Raw genomic sequence first — 23,373 nt, 5'->3', positions numbered from 1 at the left:
TTGGGTATAAGCTGTATATTTTATTAGAAATGGAAGAGGCAGACTTGATCAGGAATCCTGGTAAAAGCCTGATAATGTAATTTCCCCCTCTTCCAAAACATTTTTCTTTTCTAGTAGCCTGATTTGTTATGGATTTCTCTCTCCCTTCACCCCACTTAAGGTATTTAGCTGGAGAAGGTGGCAGATAGAGCATGACAGACAGACAGGCAGCCATGTGAAGCCACAGGAGGGTCAACCACCCTGAGGAAGAGCTTTCCCTGCCTGGTTGTCAGTGGCTCCAAAGGCAGTCAGTCCGTCTGGACCTTTCCCAGTCTTATCAGCTCCCTTTGACAGAAGCAATTTCACGCAGGAAACGTGGTGCTCACAGCCAGCAGACAGGAGAGGGGTAATAGGATGTTTATCTGGAGCCTTAATATCTGCTCCTTTCAGATGCAGAAATTCCAGTATTTCAACCTGGCCATAATCTGCTGCATGATGAAGAGGTTCCTTCCACCCTCTGGTGTCCAGCTGACATCTTCTCCCTTGGCCACATAGTCTTTCACCTTATCCAAGTCTCCATTTTTCCGGGCCAACACGAACTCCTTGGCACACATGGCTGCAGTGGGGCCGGCCGTTGACCAGGCAGACGACCAGGAGGTGGTGGCAGAAGTGGATAGCACCAGGCGAGAGGGAGACGGCCATGCAAAGCTGGACACGAAAGGAAGAGCTCATCCTTTCACTTTTAATCTATTATTATCATTATATTCAAAGTGGATTTCTTCTAGACAACATATAGTTGAACCATGTTTTTTGATCCAATATGCAGTATCTACTGCTTACTTGGTATGGTAGACCATTTACATCTAATGTAATTATTGATATGGTTGGATTTACAGCTACTATTTATTATTTTTCTGTTTTTTCCTCCCAATTTTTCTTCATCTATTGCCCTCTTCTTGTCTTCTTTTGGATTATTTGAATATTTTCTAGTATTCTTTTAAAATACTTTTAATCTATTGGCTTTTTTCTATGTCTCTTTATATTATATTCTTAGTGGAAGCTTTAGGAATTATAATATACATACCTGACTTTTTAGTTTACTTAGAATTAGCACTGTGAGCAAAACATAGAAGGCTTACAAACATATACATCCCCTTACCCTTCCCCGTTTATTTTACAGCTTTCGTATGTATTATATCTACATACATAAACCTCCATCCTAGACAATGTAATATACTTTTGCTTTCAACAATCATACATAACAATCATACATATTTTAAATAACTTAAGAGGAGAAAAGTAGTCTATTATATTTACTAGATACTTTTCACCTCTGTGGCTCTCCTTTCATTCTTGAATTCCATTTTTCCCTCTGATACCACTTCTCTTCAGACCGAAGAAATTCCTTTAGCATTTCTTTTAGAGAAGATCTGTTGGCAATAAATTATCTTATTTTCCTTCGTCTGAGAATGCCTATTTCACCTTCATTCCCCAAGAATATTTCCACTGGATATCCAAGTCTGGTTGACAAGCTTTCTTCCTCCAGTACTTTAAAACCATTGTTCTGTCTCTACTGTGGCTTCCCACAGTGCCTCGGGCTCCCAGCCTCGGCCTCCTGTGCTGAGTGTGGGAAGTGGGGTGCTGGGGGGTGCTCTGTGTTCCTTCCAGGCTCTTCGTGTGTTCTCCACCCCCACCCCGAGGTACGTGGCTGGTGTTAGCTGTGGGGGGTCCTGGGACATCCAGGACAGGGGGCTCCTGGGAGTCCTGACACCAGGTGTCCGTCATAAGGAGGCCCTCCCACACCCTCAGAGGTCCTGCCCCTCCCCGCAGGACAGGCGACCCTGCCTGGTGCTTTTGGGGGGGCTTGGGCAGGAGACGGCACCCTGCCTCCCCCAGAGCTTTGTACCAGACCAGGTTCCTAGGCCTGAGCAGTTTTCCCACAGACTCTCGCCCCCACTCCTTCCTCAGCAGGAAGTGCCTGTGCCTGGGATAGTGGGGTGGGAGGGTTTCCTGCTCACCCCCTCTAACAGCAGTTAGCTTCTGCTTCTGTCTCCCTCTCAGTGACCACTGACCGTTGCCTGGCACCAGGGGCTGGAGAATTTCCTACCCCAGTCCCACGTCACGTGGCCCTTTGCTTCTCCTCCTTCCCCAGAGGCAGTGGGTCTTTTCCTGGATCTTTGTGGCATGAGAGAAGGGTCAGGAAGCAGGGAAGGATTTTGCCCCTGTGTGTTCCCGAGAGGGGCCCTCTGAGGTCTCCTGGCCTCCCCCCGTCTTGCCCCACCTCCAATGGAGGCCTGTGGAAAAGGGAGGGACTTTGAACACCCCCTGTGTTTGGGACTCCTGGGGATTCACACCAGTCTACACTCGGCCTTTAAGAATTCACTGATTCTTTGTTTTCTTCCTATCCACCTCGGTGATGGCCACCCCTTCCTCCTGTGCAAGTTTCTGCAACCCCTGCTCCTCAGAGGGCTCATCACCCACTGAGCTGTGGCGGCCCTGACTGCCCTCTGATGCGATCAAAAAGAGTTATGATTTTGCAGATTACTGTATCCATCAGGGTTCTCTAGGGAGACAGAATCAACAGGAGATATCTGTAAACTTAAGATTTCATAAGTGTGACTCGTGGGGATGCACGAGTCCAAATTCCGTAGGGCAGGCAGCAAGATGGCAACTCCAATGAAGGTCTTGGATGAGCTCCTCAGGAGAGGCTGGCTAGCTGAAGAAGAAGTGAAAGCTCTTTCTCTTCTCCCTTAAAAGTTTTTAGCTGATTGGACTAAATCCAGCTGATTGCATTCTCTCATTGGGGAAGACACTCCCTTCGTTGATGTAATTAGCCACAGATGCAATCAATTGACAGATGATTTAATAAACTGGCCTTCTGGTCTATTAACTAGCCACAAATGTCTTCACAGTAACTTTAGGCTGGTGCTTGCTTGACCAGACACCTGGGCACCATCACCTGGCCAAGTTGGCACATGAACCTAACCATCACAATTGCCCAGGCCTTTTCTCATGGTTATGGTGGAAGCAACATTCCTTGGTGTTCTCCATATCTTAAGCCAAAGTGGAGCTCCTCATCCTTTAGGTATTCATCTGTAGAAGGCTCTTGATGGTTATTTTCTTAAGACTGTAATGATGCAATTTTCATGTCCTCTTTAACCCCAGAAATATTTAGCGTGTGCATGTGTCTGTGTGTGTATATTTTACTTCACAGAGTTAGGGAGGGATTTTTTGTGATATTAATTTCTAGTTTCATAGTATAGTGATTAAATACTATGATTTGTAGTTGTTCTCCATATATTTATTGAGGCCTTGCTTGTGGTTAAATTTTGAAAATATTCCATGCAGGGACTTAAAAAAAGATTTAATATCTCTTCTGTGTTATAGAATGTACATTAAATCTTTATTATTTAAGTAAATCATTCAGATCCTCCATATCCATAATTATTTTTTATCTGCCTAATCCTTAAAGGACCAAGAGGGGTATTTTGAAAATATCTCACTATTATTATTTTTCTAAAATTTTGTATTTATACTTCTAACAGTTTCTGGTTTCTGTGTGTTGTTGTTAGTAATTCAACACATAATGGTTTATGGTGATAATTTTCTTTGTGTTTTGTATCCTCCTTGATCAAGAAAAAGTCACCCTTTGTGTCCTTTTAAAACCTTCCCTTTGAAGTCCTCCTTTGATATTATTTTAGCCCCTGCTGTATTTGCTTGTATTTGCACAAAATATTCTTTTCCCATTGTTTTCCTTTTAACCTTTCCCGGTCACTTTGTCTCGTAATGTATATTTTGGGCAGTATATTGTTGAACTTTCTTTTTTGCAGGCTATAACTTGTGTTCTCTGGGACTTTGGCTGCAATGTCATTATCGGAGTTCTGCCTTTGAAGGCTTTGTCTGTGTCCTCCCAGGTTTCCTTCACTGGCTTTTCCAGGCCTACATTCCCAGCTGGGGGTCTCTTCCTCTCTCTCCCGGACCCCCACCCCCACCTGGCTCCAAGTGCCATCTGCTTATTCACAATCGCAGCCCCAGGGCCCGGGGCAGTTCCCGGCATGCAGGAGGCTCTCCACGCATTTATGAACGATGAACCATGTGGTGTCAGGACCGGGTTCATCGGTAAGACACAGAAAGCCCAAAGAGCAGTGACAAAAAAAGGATAGACGGAAACACTATCTTATGTACTAGCTTCTCCCTTATATAAATAAATCTTCCCTTCATGTAAAAGGCCTTCGGCATTTAGTCCAAAGCTGGTAGGGGCCCTCGTTCCATAAAATCCTCAGGGACATGGGCTCCTTTCAAATCATTCTTCTCCCATCCCTCCACTGTGTTCCTTATCCTCAAAATCCCGATGGCCCATGTCTTGGGCCGCCCACTGAAAGAACGGACCAGGGAGAGCCGGAAGAGTCATGTTCCAGGAGTCTGTTAAGGAAAGTTCCTGGAATCTGCCACGGACACAACTCTTTTACTTATCTCTCATTACTCAGAATTTAGCCACACGGCCACACATAGCTGCAAGGGAAGCTGGGACGTGCTGCCTTCTTCTGGATGGCAATGTGTCCGGCTAAAATGTTATTGCTATGGAACACTAGAAGACCATATCCTGGGGAGTCAGCAGCAGTCTCATATCCCAAGGATCTGAAAAAGCCAGGCCTATTTGTGGGAACAACAAGAAGTTCGGTGGAGCTAGACCATAACATGAATGAGGAAACATGGTAGAAGCCCGGCTAGAGTTTTAGATGGATGCTAAGACTCTGGCTATGACCCTGTAGATTATTTTTATCAGGCAGGGTCTGGAGAGGAAACAGATGGCACTCTTGAAAGAGGTGATTGAAGAGTGTTTAAGGAAGGGACTATTCAAGAAGTGGATGGGGTAAAGGAAATCCAACAAGGGCTGGTGTAGGGCCTCAGAGCCAACAGCCTTCTGCACTTCTGGGACTGAAGGGGAAATGGATAAGCAGTTACCAAAACCCAACAGTTGTAGCTGTAGGAAAAGGAGGCTGGACAAGAGCTGTGCCTTTGGTGGAGGAACATGCCACCACATCATGCGCCCTGAACCAGGACTGCCTACATCATTTGCAGGGCCCAGTGCAAAATGAAAATGTATTAAGAATTATTAAGAATTTCAAGACGTAGCAGAACAGCAGTAAATGAAGTGCGGGACCCTTCAAAGAACAGGGCCCTGTGCTACTGCACAGGTTGCATGTCCATGAAGTTGACCCTGCTGGGCAGGGAAGAGGCTAGGGGAAAAGACCTAAGGGTCACTCTACTCCAGCCACTGACCTTTGCCAATACCTGCCACTGTCCACACCCAAGTGGAAGCCAAAGAGCAGGGATCCAAGTTGACACAGTACAAAATGGTCAGCCTGTGGAGTGGTGTTCTAGTTTGCTCATGCTGCCGGAATGCAAAACACCAGAGATGGACTGGCTTTTACAAAAGGGGGTTTATTTGGTTACACAGTTACAGTCTTAAGGCCATAAAGTGTCCAAGGTAACACATCAGCAATCGGGTACCTTCACTGGAGGATGGCCAATGGTATCCGGAAAACCTCTGTTGGCTGGGAAGGCATGTGGCTGGCGTCTGCTCCAAAGTTCTGGTTTCAAAATGGCTTTCTCCCAGGATGTTCCTCTCTAGGCTGCAGTTCCTCAAAAATGTCACTCTTAGTTGCACTTGGGATATTTGTCCTCTCTCAGCTTCTCTGGAGCAAGAGTCTGCTTTCAACGGCCATCTTCAAACTGTCTCTCATCTGCAGCTCCTGTGCTTTCTTCAAAGTGTCCCTCTTGGTTGTAGCTCCTCTTCAAAACATCACTCACAGCTGCAGCTGCACTAAGTTCCTTCTGTTTGCCAACCTATTTATATGGCTCCACGGATCAAGGCCCACCCTGAATGGGTGGGGCCACGCCTCCATGGAAATATCTCATCAGAGTTATCACCTACCGTTGGGTGGGGCATATTTCCATGGAAACACTAAAAGAATTCCAATCTAATCAGCACTGATAAAATCTGCCCACACAAGATTACATCAAAGATAATGGCATTTGGAGGACACAATATATTCAAACTGGCACAGGTGGGAAAGAGAGGAGAGAGGATCGGAGAATATCTAGCACAGCTATGGAGAGCCACTAGAGACTTCTAAGCAGAGTGATATGTCCAATTTATTTTTTAGAAAGAAATGTTTGGCAGCAGTGTGGAGGATGGATTTGGAGAGCCTGCAGGCACAAAGATCAATTAGGAGTCTATTAGGATGGTTCCATAGTTGCTTTCCTACTTATTTTATTTTTATTACAACCCACAGTAGAAATACATTTTATATTTATTTTGCTAACCAAATCGATAGATAGATAGACAGATAGATATAAAACCCAAAGTCCATGAAATATGCAAACTCTTATTCCATGAAATACCAATTCACTTTAGTAGAAGCAATGTGCTATGATTTCTTTAAAAAAAAAATGCTGGTTCCAAATCACTAATTCATGATTCCACAACTCCCTGATGAGCAATATCCATTAACTGATCATCCCAGAAGCTGTTAATATGTGACCTTACGTGGCAAAGGGGGATTGGCATGTGTGATTACATTGGGGCTCTTGAGAGGGGGAGGGTATCCCAGGTCAACCAGCTGTGGCCAAGGTCATCATAAGGGTCCCTGTAAGTGGAGGAGGAAGCAGGAGAGTCAAAATCAGAGAAGGAGACGTGACGATGGAAGTAGAGTCAGAGTGATGCAGGAGGCCGATGCGGGCTTTAAGTTGGAGGAAGGGACCATGGGTCAAGGAATGTGGGCAACCTCTACAGGCTGGAAAAGGCAAAGAAACCTATTTTCTCCTGGAGTCTCCAGAAGGAACACAGCCTTCCTGACACCTTGATTTTAGCCCAGTGAAGTCCACTTTGGACTTCTGACCTCCAGAACTATAAGATGATAAATATTGTTTTAAGCCACCAAGCTTGTGGACATCTGAGACAGCAGAAATTGGAAACTAACCAAGGAGGGTGATGGGTAGGGTCAGAATGCACTCAGGGTTAGCATGGGAAGGGCAGGGGTGGGGCACTTAACGTTCTAGCAGGACCCTTTCCTTTTGAGAGGTCCAGGTCAGCGCTTAGGGTGGCAGCCCACAGCCCCAAGACAGATCACAGTTTTCCTTTCTCTAGCATTTTTTATTCCAGGGTATGTTAAAATGAGTGTGAAAGACTTAGAGGGGGAAGAAGTTTGCTTTGAAACTCTTTGTTTTGGTGACATGTGTGTATGGATGATTAAAGTGAATATGTTCTAAACCTGTGAGCTGATCTAGAAAATGCAAGGAACCCCCAAGATGGTTCCTTGACTTCACTCTAGCTGCCTGCAGAGGTTACCTGAATCAGCACAGCTCTCAGAGATGAGTCTAGAACCCTCGAGACAAAAGATATTGAGAAATAGAAGGAGAAAATGCTTCAGTGTAAAAGGGGTCCTCAGCCACATAGTGAAACAAAGGGATGGGTGATGTGTAAAAGGGGCAGACGAGCACGTGAGTCAGCTCAAGGTTGGTTGTATCACTTGTGGAACAGCAGACCAGCAAATCGGCAATAAGATCTGGTAATGATCAACTCATATTTATAAGTGTTTCGGTTTGCAAATGCTGCCGTTATGCAAAATACCAGAAATGGACTGGCCTTTATAAAGGGGGTTTATTTGGTTACAAAGTTACAGTCTTAAGGCCATAAAGTGTCCAAGGTAAGACATCAACAACAGGTAACTTCACTGGAGAAAGGCCACTGCTGGCATCCGGAAAACCTCTGTTAGCTGGGAAGGCACATGGCTGGCATCTGCTTGCTCCCAGGTTGCATTTCAAAATGGCGTTCTCCAAATGTTTCTCTTGGGACATCTTGTCCTCTCTTAGCTACAGCTCTTCCAAAATGTCACTCTCAGTTGCTCTCCAAAATGTCACTCTTAGCTGCTCCGTGTCTGGGCCTGTGTGGCTCCTTTTAAAGTACTCAAGTGACCCAATAAAGACCCACCCTGAATGGGTGGGACACCACCTCCATAGAAATAATCCAATGAAAGGTCTCACCCACAGTTGACTGAGTAACGTCTCCATGGAAACACTGAACCAATAGGTTCTAACCTAATCAACACTAATACGTCTGCCCCCACAAGATTGCATCAAAGATCAATGGCATTTGGGGGGACGTAATACATCCAAACTGGCATTTGGGGGGACGTAATACATCCAAACTGGCACAATAAGTATACTTGTTTGGCAAGCACAACACATCTGAAAAACAAATCTAACACATAACTAGAACATGAAATTTAAAAGAAGTAATCAATAGCAAAAACAATAGAACATTTAAGATAAGGTGACTAAGGAAAAAAAATCTAAAGATGCGTAAACCTTTGCACCAAAAAGTATAAAACTTTATAGAAAGACATAGTAAGATCGAATTATTGAAGAGCTATAGTGTGTTTGTGGATGGGATGATTATTTTAAAGATTCCAGTCTCTCCTAAATTAGTCAATAAGTTCAATGAATAGAAATAATTACCTCAATAAGTTTGTGTATGATTCTAAAGTACATGTGGGAGAGCAAAGGGTCAGCAGGAAGTTTTGCCCTGACAGATAACCTCCTCTTACAAAGCTCTGCCTGTCAGAACTGTATGCAATTGGGGCAGGCAGAGACGCACAGGCTAATGGAGCAGAGCAGAGCTGGGCTCTGTCTCAGCTTGGTCCATTATGCCTCAGAGGGAAAAAGATGGCTGTTTCAGATTCCCAGCTGCTTAAGTAAATGCCATACGAGAGGTCGGCTTAACAGAAGTTTATTGCCTCATGGTTTCAGAGCTAGAAGGTCTGTTTCCTCTGCGGTCGGTATCTGCTTGCTGGTCGGCAGTCTTTGGGGTTTCCTGGCTTTTCTGTCACATGGCAATGGACATGGTGTGTCTTCTCCTTTCTCTTCTGGGTTCCATTGACTTCCGGTTTCTGGCTGACCCTGGGGTTTCTCTCCCTGTGGCCTCCTCTATAAGGCCTCCAGTTACAGCATTAAGACCATCCTGATTCAGTTGGGCCACACCTTAACTAAATATAACATCTTCAGGTGTCCTATTTACAGTGAGATCACAACCACAGGAATGGGTTAAGGATAAGAACACATTTTTCCAGGGTACGTAACACCAAACCTCCACTATGCTGGACTATTCAATAAATGGTGGTGGAAAAACTGATTACCAATATGAGAAACAATAAATTAGACCTACATGTGAAAAGCAAAAACTTTAAAACTTTTAGGAGAAAAAATAAAAGAGGATGTATTTTTTACATCAAGGAAGGGGACAAAGTTCAAGATACACACAAAACAAAGTAAAACATGCATTCATTCAATCATATGAAAATTAAAAACTTCGATACAACAAAGACACTATAAACAACATGAAAAAATCAACCAAATCCTGGAAGAAAAATTATAGTTACAGATAGCTAATTAGGGAGGAGTGTCCAGAGTACATTAAAACTCCACTTATCGCTCTTTTCGCACAGTTCCCTTTCCACGGCTGGCCGCGACCGTGAGACCAACATCTCCTGTAACTGTGTGGTTGCTGGCACCAGCCAAAGGCAGTTTGGGATTGGAACAGGAAACAGTGACAAGGTGACCAGACTATACAATCCCTTCCTGGAACTGCTCGTTGCAGAGAACCTGGCAGGAGGGCCTTGCGTTCTGATTCCACATGGAGAGGAAACGTGGAGAAGTTTGCTTTCCCTCCCAGACCTCATTCTATGCATTGCTTCTTTTCAAGCAACAATTGAGCCAATTGATTCAATGCTCAACAGAAGCATTATTGAAGAAAGAGAAAAAGAAACCATGCAATTAGCTCCAGGTGTGCCCCAGACCTAGTTCTCCTCCCAGGCCTGCACCCACAAGAGTAGATCGAAAGAACTTAGCATTTTCTGGGACACATAAGAGTTCCAAACCAGCACATCCATCCAAACAAAGAGGGTAAAAATCTAGAAAACATCAATGAAGACCACACTGTGGACCTACTAGACAAGGTCTTTAAAAAAAATGATCTTAAAAATGCTCAAAGAGATGAAGGAAAATAAAGAGAAAGGACTAAAGGATATCAGGAAAACAATGAATTAACAATATGAGAATATCAATAAAGAGATAGAAATTTAAAAAAGAAACCAAACAGGACAAAAACTAAATGAAAAATAGGGTGGGATGGGGGGTGATGGAATGTTTTAGATGTTCTTTTTTACTTGTATTTTTATTTCTTTTGAAATAAGGGAAATGTTCAAAATTGATTCTGGTGATGAATGCACAACTATATGATGGTACTGTGAATTACTATACACTGTAGATGATTGTAGGGTATGTGAATATACCTCAATAAAACCATATTAAAAATATTTTTAAAAAGAAACGAAACAGAACTACTGGAGTTGAAGACCACAGTAACTGAAATGAAAAATTCCGAGGAGGGTTTCAATAGCAGATTGGAGCTGGCAGAAGAAAGAATCAGTGAACTCAAAGCAAAAAGAATTATATACCATGATCAAGTGGTATTTATCACAGGTATACAAGGATGAGTCAACATACAAAAATCAATTAATGTAATACACCACATTAATAGAACAAAGGGAAAAAATCCACATGATCTTCTCAACTGATACAGAAAAGGCATTTGACAAAATCCTGCACCCTCTTTATAAAAACACTTAGAAAACCAGGAATAAAAGGAATTTGCTCAACATGAAAAGGGGCATATATGAAAAACTCATGGCCAACAGCATACTTAATTGTGAAAGACTGAAAGCTTTCTCTTAAGATCAAGAACAAGACAAGGATGCCCACTGTCACCATTATTATTCAACGTTGTACTGGACATTCTAGCCAGAGCAATTCGGCAAGAGAATGAAATAAAAAGCATCCAAATTAGAAAGGAAGAAGTAAAACTTTTCCTGTTTGTAACATAGTCCTATATACAGACAATCCTGAGAAATCCACAGTAAATAAAGCTCCTAGAGCTAATAACGGTGTGCTGGTTTGGATATATTATGTTCCCCAGAAAAACCATGTTCTTTAATGAAATCTTGTGGGGGTAGACTTATTAGTCCTTTGATTAGGATGGAACCTTACAATTGAGGGTTTCCATGGAGATGTGACTCACGAAACTGTGGGTGATACCTTTTATTAAATTATTCCAATGGAGCTGTGGACCCTGCCCATTCAGGTGGGTCTTAATTAGATCACTGCAGTCCTTAAGGAAAGCTTATATGGAAAGCAGAGAGGACAAAAGGCACTAAGAGAAGCTGAGAGCCCACACAGATGCTGACGCTTGGAGACGCTTGGAAATGCAGACAGAAAGATATTTAGAGATGCTAAGCCCCGAGTTTTCCCTGGAGAAGTTGAGAGGACCCCCAGATGCTTAGAGAGAATCGCCCTGAGAGAAAGAAGCAAGGATGCACAGGAGCTGAGAGAGAGGAGCTAAGACAGAAGCCCAGAGACATTTTGGAGGAAGCCATTATGAAATGCAACCTGGAAGCAAAGGACCAGCAGACGCCAGCCACGTGCTTCCCAGCTGACAGAGGTGTTCCAGACACCAGCAACCTTTCTTTAGTGAAGGTATCCTCTTGCTGATGCCTTAGTTTTGACACTTTTATGGCCTTAAAACTGTAAATTTGTAACCTAATATATCCCCTTTATAACAGCCAATCCATTTCTGGTATTTTGCATAATGGCAGCTCTAATAAACAGAAACAAATGGATTCAGCAAAGTGGCCGGGTACAAGATCAACCCCCCAAAATCAGTACTGTTTCTACACACTAGTAATGAACAATTGGAAGAAGAAATCAAGAAAAAAAATGCCATTCACAATAGCAACTAAAAGAATCAAATATCAGGAATAAATCTAAGCAAGGATGTAAAGGACTTGTACCCAGAAAACTACTAAACATTGCTAAAAGAAATCCAAGAAGACCTAAATAAATGGAAGGACAATCTGTGTGCATGGCTTGGAAGACTAAATATTATTAAGATGTCATTTCTACCAAAGCAATTTACAGAATCAATGCAACCTCATCAAAAACACTCTTATTTGCAGAAATGGAAAAACCAACCATCAAATTTATATGGAGGGTTAAGGGGCCCTGAATAGCCAAAGCCATCTTGAAAAAGAAGAACAAAGTTGGAGGACTCTTACCTATCTTAAAACTCATTATAAAATGACAGTAATCAAAACAGCACGGTACTGGACAAGGGTAGATATATAGACCAATGGAATCAAACTGATGGTTCAGAAATCAACCTTCACATTTATGACAAACTGATTTTTGACAAGGGGGCAAAGACCACTCAATTGGGAAAGAATAGTCTCTTCAAGAAATGATGCCAGATCTCCATATGCAAGAGAATGAAAGTGGTTCCTCACCTCACACCATATACAAAAATCAACCTCAAATGGATCCAAGAACTAAATATAAGAGCTAGAACTATCACACTCCTAGAAGAAAATGTAGGGAAGCATCTTCGGGATCTTGTTAGGTAATGGTTTCTTAGACTTTACACTCAAAGTGCAAGCAACAAAAGAAAAAATTGGTAAATGGTACCTCATCAAAATTAAAAACCCTTGCCTGCCTCAAATGATCTTATTGTGAAAATAAAATGACAACCTACACAATGGGACAAATAATAGGAAACCACATATCTGATAAAGGTCTAATATCCAATATATATAAAGAAATGTTTTAACTCAGCAACAAATAGGCAAACCACCCAATTAAAAAATGGGCAAAAGACTTGAATAGACATTTCTCCCAAGAAGATATACAAATGGCCAGAAAGGACATGAGAAGATGCTCAACATCATTAGCTATTAGGGAAATGCAGATCAAAACCAGTCTGAATGGCTACTATTTAAAAAACAGAAAAAAATTACAAGTGTTGGAGAGGATGTGGAGAAATAGGAACACTCATTCATTTCTGATGGGAATGTAAAATGGTGCAGCCACTGTAGAAGACAGCTTGGCAGTTTCTCAGGAAGTTAAGTATAGAATTACCATATGGCCTGACAATGCCACTTCTAGGTACATACCCAAAAGAATTGAAAGCAGGGGCTCAAACAGTCATTTACACACCAATGTTCACAATAGCATTATTCACAATTGCCAAAAGATGGAAGCAACCCAAGTATAAACAAAATGTGGTATATACATACAATATTATTATTCAGCCATAAAAAGGAATGAAGTTTTGATACATGCAATAGCTTGGATGAACTTTGAAGACATTACGTTGAGTGAAATAAGCTGGACACAAAAGGACAAATATTGTCTGATCTCACTGATATGAAATAGTTAGAATAAGCAAACTTACAGAGTCACAGTTTAGAATATAGCTTGCCAGGGACAGGGTTGAGGTACAGAATAGGGAACCCATGCTTAAAGTATATAGTGTATCTATTTGGGATGATGGAAAGTTTTGGTAATGGATGGTGTTGATGGTAGCACAACACTGTGAGTGCAGCTAATGGCACTGAATTATATATTTGAATGTGGCTAAAAAGGGAAATTTTAGGTTGTATATATGTTACTAGAATAAAATTAAAAAAAAATCCAAGGAACTGCACAACACTAACAGTGAACTCTAAGTTAAACCATGGACTATAGTTAATAATACAATTATAAAACTATACTTTTATCAATTGTAACAAATGTACTACATTAATGCAAGATGTTAATAATAGGGTGGTGCATTGGAACCCTGTATTTTATGAATAATTTTTCTATAAACCCACAATTTCTCTAATTAAAATTTTAATTGGGAAAAAATCACTCTACTTATCAACATGAGACAGACAGTTCAACAGATGAGCAGGCAATGGATTTGAACAGGCAATTCACGGAAGAGGAAAGCTGAAGGACAATGACTATACAAAGGGATGTTCAATTTCACTAGTAATTGAGGAAATGAAAAAAATAAGATACCAGTCCATTCTTACCAAATAGGCAAAAATTGAAAAGTATGACAATATCAACTATTGGAGAGGATGTAGAGGAACAGGAACTTTCATGCTTTTCTGGAAAGAGCGTCAGTTGGTCCAAGAGTTTTGGAGAACAATTTGACAATGGTATGGTATCTAGTGAAGTTGAAGATGAGCATTCTCTAAGACTCAGCTCCTACATTCCTAGGATTGTGTCCCAGCAAAACTCAAGCATGTGCACGGGATACCCTCATTTAAATATGCCTTATACTGGAAGAAAAATGGCCATCAACAGGAGAATGAATAGAAAAACAGTGGTATATTCATCCAAGGAGATACTGTGTGATAGCTAAAATTGAATTGGCCAGAGCTTCATGTATTGTCTTAGATAAACTTCAAAAACCAATATTGAACCAGAAAATCAAGATGTAGTTAACGACTGTCTTAGTTTGCTAATGCTGCGGAATGCAAAACACCAGAGATGGATTGGCTTTTATAAAAAGGGGGTTTATTTGGCTACACAGTTACAGTCTTAAGGCCATAAAGTGTCCAAGGTAACACATCAGTAATTGGGTACCTTCACTGGAGGATGGCCAATGGCGTCCGGAAAACCTCTGTCAGCTGGGAAGGCACGTGGCTGGCGTCTGCTCCAAAGTTCTGGTTCCAAAATGGCTTTCTCCCAGGACGTTCCTCTCTAGCAAGCTTGCTTCTCTTCAAAATTGTCACTCACAGCTGCACTCCGTTCTGTCTCTTTGAGTCAGCATGTTTTATATGGCTCCACTGATCAAGGCCCACCCTGAATGGGTGGGGTCACACCTCCATGGGAGTATCCCACCAGAGTCACCACCCACAGCTGGGTGGGGCACATTGCAAGCAAATCTAACCAGCACCAAAACGTCTGTCCCACAAGACCACAAAGATAATGGCAGTTGGGGGACACAATACATTCAAACTGGCACAACGACATACAGGAAAATAGCAAGCCGAACAAGCCTGAACTGTTGAGGTATCCAAACATAAGTATAAAAATGATAACGCGTGAATGAGAGTGGTTAACACCAAACAGAAGAGTCTTAGGTCCAAGAAGAGGGGTGAGGGGAACGGGGCACTGTGAATACACGGGAGATTGTGTCTGTGGTGTTTTTTTTGTACTTTATACTTATTATTTTATATTTTATTTATACTGTTTCTGTATGCTCAAAAAACTTGAACTGAAGCCCACGCCTTCAGCGTGGCGTGCACAAAGCTGCCGGTGATTTCTCCCCTCTGCAGCTGCCTCCGCCTCCCTTCCCCCACCCACCACTCCCCACGTTCCACAGGGCTTAAACATACCAAAGTTTCGTGTCATTTCCCAAGTGCATTTCTTCTTCCACGTGCGTGCCTTTGTTTATGCCATTCATCTTCTCTTACATCTTCTCTCTACCCTCCTCTGGAAAGCTAGTCAGCTTCCCAGATTCGTTCCCTGTTTTGTCTCTGGGGTGAAGGCTGCTCCTTCCCCAATGCAGTGCTTCACAATCTTCAATGTGCCCTGGGAGATCTTGTTGAAATGCACATTCTGATTCCAGCGGCCTGGGGTGGGAACCTGGATCCCGCATTTCTAACAGGCGCTCCCTTATTGCCACTGGTGCAGACCTGAGGATGACACCCGGTAGCCAGGTCCCAGGACCCCACCTCCTTCCTGGGCTAAATCGGGAGCTCTGGGCTCTGAATTCCCATGGCCTGCTCTGCAGTCCCTTCTTCTAACATCCATTGTTTTGTTTTGGATCTCTTTTTTAATATGTCTCTTTCACAAAACTCTTCACTCATGAGGGTAGAAATTCTGCCCTGTCCCTGGCTGTATCCCCAACACCTGCCATTCATCTGCTGAATGTTCACAAGACCAACCACGTACAATTGTACTTTGCCCCTCAGGTGAAACCTTATTAAATCTGTTACAAAGTTTCTGTTTAAATATTGCTTTATGTCCTGGGCCAGTAGCAACAGGTAGGTAGAGTAATAAATGCCTGCTGTCTGCAGATCAGGTCTGCAGATCACATCTGAGTAAGTTCCTAATTACAGTGCTCAATTGGAGAGGGGGAATCAAAACCCTTAAAAAATGTGCTGACCCTTTAGGGCAGAGAAACCTTGGAGGTGGGAGGATTTAGTTACTTACTCACAGGGCCTGGATTTTGCTCTTAGATGGCTTGTGGGAGGATTTCAGACCTGTTTTAAGTATGGTTTAAAAAAAAAAAAAATAGACCTGCTGAGCGGGGGCGGATGAAAAGGGCAAACCAAGGCCTTCCTGAGCTGACTCCAGAGTCAAGGATTAGCTCCCGCGGGGACTGGAGGCAGGGCCTCCCCCGGCTCCCTGCCAGCCCGCAGGGAAGGAGACGGAGGGCCTCGCCCGCCCACCTGGCCTCCAGGTCCAGCCCTGCCACGGAGCAGCTGTGACACCAGGGACACGTGGCTGAATCTCTCTGGGTTGAGCGTTGCCGGATTTAGCAAATCGAATATTGCATGGGACCTACTTATATTAAAGAGTGATCCATTGTTTATCTGGAACTCAAACACAATTAGACGTCTGTATTTTATCTGGACACCCCACCTGCAGCTCGTGTTCTTCATTTCTAAAATGGGGCCAACAGCACCTACCTTGGGAGGTGGCGGGGATGAAGTGAGTGAATGGACATAAGGCGTTTAGAGGGGGCCTGGCATGCAGAGAGCACCTGGCGAAGGCCACCTCGTCTGACTGCCTCTCTGTCACTCTCTGCACACTGGCCAGGACTGTCGCAGTCTCCGTCGAGCTGGTGGCCCTGGTTAAGGCTCCTTTCCCTCCCTCCTTTCCTCCACGCTGCTGCCAGAGGACTATTCTAAAATACAAATCTGTTAATGTTTTGAAATCCTACCTAAAAGCTCCTAATGACTCCCTATTACCCACAGGATTAAAGCCACATCCCTCCATCCAGGTCGCCTTCGAGACTTGCCCCCCACTCTTCTCTCCATCCGGATGACCGCCACCCCTCCAGCAAACTGGCCTCAGACCCCGACACCCACAGCCTGGCTCCCCCCTGCCTCTGCCCCGCCCCGACCACACCCTCTGCCTGGAATCCTTCTCCCCTTGGCCCGATGGCGAATCTCCTTCATCCTCTGAAGCTCCCCTGGTAGTCGGCTCCCCCAAAACCCTCCAACGCCACCACTGGGGCTCTCACCCAGTTCTCAGGGGGCTTTATACACACCCTTATCTGCTCTTATCATTCTATATTATTTCATCTGTATGTTTTCTGTAACAGTATGTAAATTAATTTTAATCCACAAACTGGAGCTTTCAGTTAGTATTTGCTGGCACTTATTATTTTTATTTGTTTTTAAAAATATTTGGTAATATGATAAATGGAAAAGAAGCTTGGGAGATGAAATTTTAAAAAAAATTTAAAAAAAAAACAACACATGAACTCCCTGGATCTTAATATTTTCTTTGTAATATAGATTCTAGAAAACAGAACAACAACAACAAAAAAAACCTATCAGCAGTATCATGATACATTCCCCTATCCCATGCCTTAATTCACTTATCATGGGGACTCATGGATTCAAAGACACCATTTATCTGTAACCTGACAAACACCATCTGTGTGAATATCCTTAATTTCCTTCTCTGACACTAAATTTGTCTGTGGTTGTTGTAATCCTTTATTCTTTCCATTCCATTTAAGAGGTGACCATTCACCTTTTGAGGCTCATCATTTCACATGTATTCTTTTTTATTATTATTATTTTTTTAAATTGTGGTAACACATACACAACACAGGTATACAATTCAGTGGTATCAATTACAGTCATAACGTTGAACTACCATTCCCACCAACCATTACCAAATGTTTCCATCACTCCAAAGAGAAGCTCTGTACCCAGTGAGCATTAATTCTCATTCCACCTTCCCCCCTACCCCTGGTAATCACTAAGCTACTTTGTCTCTATGAATTTGCATATTCTAGTTATTTCATATAAGTGAAATCATCCTTTTGCATCTGGCTTTTATCTGTCCTTTTCTGTCTGACTTATTTAACTTGATAGGATGTCTTCAAGGTTCATCCGTGTTGTAACATGTATGAAAACTTCATCCCTTTATATAGTGGAATAATACGCCATTGTGGTATATACCACATTTTGTTTATCCGTTCATCTGTCAATGGACACTTGGGTTGCTCCCACCTTTTGATCATTGTAAATAATGCTGCTACGAATGTGGGTGAATCTGTTCAAGTCCCTGCCTTCAGTTCTTTGGGGTATATGTCTAGAAGTGGGATTGCTATACTTAACTTTCTGAGGAACCACCAAACTGTTTTTCCCAGTGGCTGCACATTTTACATTCCCACCACCAGCGTATGAGGGCTCCTATTTCTCTGCATCCTCGCCAACACTTCTTATTTTCCATTTTGTAAATCTATTGTGTTTCTTTAATGGCTAATGATATTGTGTATCTTTTCATGTGTTTATGGCCATTTTTATTATATTCTTTGGAGAAATGTTTATTGAAGTTCCTTGACCATTTTTAAATTGAGTTGTTTGTCTTTTTGTGACTGAGTTGTAGGAGTTGTTTGTATATTCTGGATATGAAACCACTATCATATACATGGCTTCCAAAAATATTCTTTATTTCGTTCAGTAGGTTGTCTCTTCACTTTCTTGATGAAGTCTTTTGATGCACAAAACTTTTTAATTTTGATGAAGTCCATTATCTACTTTTTTGGTTTCTTGTGTTTTAGCATAAAATCTAAGAATCCACTGCCTAGTAAGATGTCTTGAAGGTATTTCCCATTGTTTTCTTCTAAGAGTTTTATAGTTTTAAGCTCTTACATTTAGGCCATCAATCCATTTTTAGTTAATTTTGTATATTAAGGTAGGGGTCCACTTTGATTCTTTTACATCTGGATATCCAGTTTCCCCACCACCATTTGGTGGACTTGGCATCCCTGTCAAAAATCAATTGGCCATAGATGTGTGGGTTTATTTCTGAACTCTCAATTCTATTCCATTGATCTATATGTTTGTCCTCAGGCCAGTACCACACTGTTCTGATTACTGTAGATTTGTAATTTTGTAATCAGAAGTTTGAGTTTTCCAAATCTGTTCTTTTACAAGATGAGAAAAATATCAGGAAAGAGTAGAAACCATTATAGGTCCTCTAGACATTAGAAGAATAATAAGGGAATATTGTGAAGAATTAAACTTTATACCAACAAATTTGCCCTATTTTCTCATCTCTGAATGACCCTGAGGCTCTGCACAAGCCAGAAGTGAAAGCTCAGGCTGAGTGGGGAACCACCTGGCGAGAGCTGAAGGTGTGCCCCAACACACTCTCAGAGCCCCTTGGTGAAAACTAGGAGATCTACTGGTTCCAGGCATTTACAGAAATTTCCTCTCAATCATTAGCTGACCACTAGCTAACCAAGCAGAGACTTCAGTGGCCACACACAACAAAGAATACAGACTACATAGAATTAGTTCAGAAAAGTCACTAAGCAAACAAACAACCAGCACAAGCAGCAATAACAATAAACCCTGGGGAGGGAGAAAAACCTGATTCCCAGAGTTGTCACAATATACTAAAATGCCCGATTTTCAACCTAAAAATTATGACAAATGCAAAGAAACAAGAAAGTATGGCCAATACTCAAAGGTAAAAAACAGTCGCTAAAACTGTCCTTGAGTAAGTCCAGACATTGAACTTTTACTAGATGAAGATTTTAAATCAACCATTTTAAATATGTTCAAATGCCAAAAGAAAACCATGTCTAAAAAACTATAGTATGAGAATGATGTCCCACCAAGCAGAGAATATCAATAAAGAGATAGAAAGTATAAAAAGAAACTAAATTAAAATTGCACTAAAGGTGTCAACAGCATATGTGGGCAGGCAGAAGAAAAGATCAGCAAACTATAGACTAATTGAGAATATCCAGTTGGAGGAACAGGAATTAAAAAGAATGAAGAAAAATGGATGGAATCTCAGAGACCTCTGGGACATCATCAGCTGCACCAGCATACGCATAATGGGAGTCCCAGACACAGAGGAGCGAGAGAAAACACAAAAAGAATCTTTAAGGAAATAATGCCCATTAATTTGCCAAACTGATGAAAAACATTACTCTACACTTCAAAGATGTTCGACAAACTCCATGTAGAATAAACTCAGAGAGAGCCACACCCAGACAAATCATAAACTGTTGAAAGTCAAATACAAAGAATCTTGAAAGCAGCAAGAAAGAAGCAACTCACTGTATACAAGGGATCCTCAATAATATTAGCAGTGGATTTCTTATTAGAAGCCATGGAAGCCAAAGGTGATGGCAAGACATATGGCTGAAAAAAAAAAGTCAAACAAGAATTATATATCTGGCAAAAAACATCATTCAAAAAATGAAGGAGAAATGAAAGCAGTCCCAGATAAACAAAAGTAGATTCTCACTAGCACACCTGCTTTGTAAGAAATATAAATGGGAGTTCGTCAGGCTAGAATAAAAGGACACTAGATAGTAACGTGAATTGACATGAAGAAATAAAGAGCAAAGTTAACTACATAGATAATTATAAAAGATGATATAAATGCATTTTTGCTTATAACTCTTTTATTCCTATTCAATTTAAAAGACAACTTCATAAGACAATAGTTTTAAATCTATGTCAATGGGTATAAAATGCATACAAATATAATATGTAATAATAACACATATTAATAACCACATAAATGAAGGGGGGAATGGAACTATTTAGGACTAAATATTTTAATATTGAAATTAAGTTGGTATTAATCCAAACTAGACTGTTATAAATGAATGATCCAAAAAATGCAATTAAGGAAAAATTTCAATTTACAATGTATCAAAATTATAAAATACTTAGGAAAAAATTAACCAAAGAAATACAAGCCCTACCTGAAAATTGCAACATATGGGGCACAGGGTCAACCCCTTCAGAACAGTGGGTGTGGCCAGGCTCTCCCCAATCCCCGAGGAATGTGCTCCAGCCTCTCTGAAGCCTAATCCCCCAACATTCTTCCTGAACAATGGGGAAGCCAAGCTCCCCTCAATTCCTCAGGCATCTGAGAGCCCTGGGGTGGCAGCACTCTTCCTGAACAACAGGGAGGAAGGCCCGTCCTCTGCAAACTCTGGGGCAAACTCACCCTTTCCATGTGCATGGGTGGGCCCACTCTCCTGGTCCACGGTTTCTTGGGTCTAGACCTCAGCTTCCATAATTCTGCCTTTGAAGTCATTTTTTCCTTCAATCTGTCCCTTCCTGTCCTCTTAGTTCAGGCTGGCAGTGGTTCTGTTCACAGAGATCTCACAAAAAACTCATTGGTTTCGCATGCAGCACATGGGGTCCCAACTGTCAGACAATAGTACTTTCCACACATCCTTTCTGGAAAGTTTCCAATCCTGACTTGTAATAAAATGGCTGACTGGCTCCAGGTCTGGTTAAATCATCATTTGGGGCAGTATTCTCTGGGGACTCATCTTCCAGATGCTTGGAATTTTCCAAACTATCAATTTCTGGTTTCTTTGTACCCAAGAGTTCAGTTCTCAGCTTATCCTTTTCCTTTCACATTTGACTATAAGCTGCAAGGAGAAGCCAGACTGCATTTTCCACATTTAGTTTGGAAATTTCCTCAGTGTTCTAGTTTGCTAATGCTGCTGGAATGCAAAACACCAGAAATGATTGGCTTTTATAAAAGGGGGTTTATTTGGTTACAAAGTTATAGTCTTAAGGCCATAAAGTGTCCATCAACAAAGGGTACCTTCACTGGAGGATGGCCAATGGTGTCCAGAAAATCTCTATTAGCTGGGAAGGCACGTCTGGCATCTGCTCCAAAGTTCTGGTTTCAAAGTGGCTTTCTCCCAGGACACTCCTCTCTAGGCTGCAGTTCCTCAAAAATGTCACTCTTAGCTGCTCTTGGGATGCTTGCCCTCTCTTAGCTTCTTCGGAGCAAGAATCTGCTTTCAACAGCCATCTTCAAACTGTCTCTCATCTGCAGCTACTCTTTCAGTTTCTGTGCATTCTTCAAAGTGTCCCTCTTGGCTGTAGCAAGCTTGCTCCTTCTGTCTGAGCTTATATAGTACTCCCGTAATTTAATTCAGACCCACCCTGAATGTGTGGGGCAACACCTCCATGGAAACTATCCAAAGGATTCCAAAAGCCAATCAACACTAATATGTCTGCACACACAAGATTGCATCAAAGATAATGGCATCTTGGGGGACGTTATACATCGAACTGGCACACTCAGCTAGATATCCAAGCTCTTTTCTTTTAAATTCTGCCTTCCATCCAACACCAGGACTCAATTTTGCCAAATTCTTAGCCATCTTAAAACAAGGACTGCCTTTCCTACAGTTTTCAATAACACATTCATCATTTCTGTCTAAGGTCTATTTGAAAGTACCTTTAGTGTCCATATCTCTACCAACAGTCTCTTCAAAACAATCTAGACCTTTTCTATCAAGCTCCTCCCAATTCTTCCAAGTCTTCCCCTTATCCATTTATAAAGCTGTTCCAGCCTTTTTGGTATTTGCAAATTGCAGCAGCCCATTTCTTGGTACCAAATCTGTTTCAGTTTGCTAAAGCTGCTACAATGCAATATACCAGAAATAGTTTGGCTTTTACAATGGGGATTTATTAACTTAAACTATAAAGTTCTTAGGCCATGCAAATGTCCAAATTAAGGCATCAACAGGATGATACATGGACCCTGAAGGAAGGCTGCTGCCATCCAGGACACCTCTGTCCCAAGGGAAGGCACATGGCTGCTGTCTGCTGGTCCTTCTCTCCTGGGTTTCACTGCTTTTGGCTCTGCTTCCAGGGGCTTCCTCTGGGGTCCTCTCTTTGCTCCTGTAGGGCTTTTCTCAATCTAAACTCTTTCTGGGCATTTTCTTTCTTTTATCCTCTTAAAGGACTCCAGTAAAGGATTAAGACCCACCTTAAACTGGGTGGGTCACATCTCAATTGAAACAACCTAATCAAAAGATCCCACTCATGGTAGATCTGCACTCACAAGAAGGGATTAAAAGAACATGGCCTTTTCTGGGGTACATGACAGCTTCAAACCAGCACAACTATGTTCACATATACAGTTGTACATGCATGTTCATAGAAGCATTATTCATAATAGCCAAAATGTAGAGACAACTCAAATGTCCATCAACTGATGAATGGATAAACTAATTGTGGTATATCCATACAATGAACTATCATTCAGCCATAGAAAAGAAGGAAGTGCTAATATATGCCACAACATGGATGAACCTTGAAAACCTTATGCTAAGGAAAGAGAGCTAGACACAAAAGACCTTCTAATGTATGATTCCATTTATATTAAATGTCAAGAATAGGCAAATCCATAGAGACAGAAAGTAGATTAGTGGATGCCAGGGGCTGGGGGAAGGGAGGAACAGACAGTGACTGCTAA

General features: G+C 41.9%; 1 pseudogene; it reads right to left on the bottom strand.

Annotated features, from left to right (window-relative positions):
- Positions 1 to 231: 231 nt before the first annotated feature.
- Positions 232 to 593, bottom strand: LOC119506761 (annotated as a pseudogene).
- Between the last annotated feature and the right edge of the window lie 22,780 nt (positions 594 to 23,373).

This window comes from Choloepus didactylus, chromosome 12 (genome assembly GCF_015220235.1).
Source record: "Choloepus didactylus isolate mChoDid1 chromosome 12, mChoDid1.pri, whole genome shotgun sequence".
In the NCBI taxonomy this organism is placed as follows: domain Eukaryota; kingdom Metazoa; phylum Chordata; class Mammalia; order Pilosa; family Megalonychidae; genus Choloepus; species Choloepus didactylus.
This window is presented reverse-complemented; position numbering and strand designations above follow the sequence as displayed.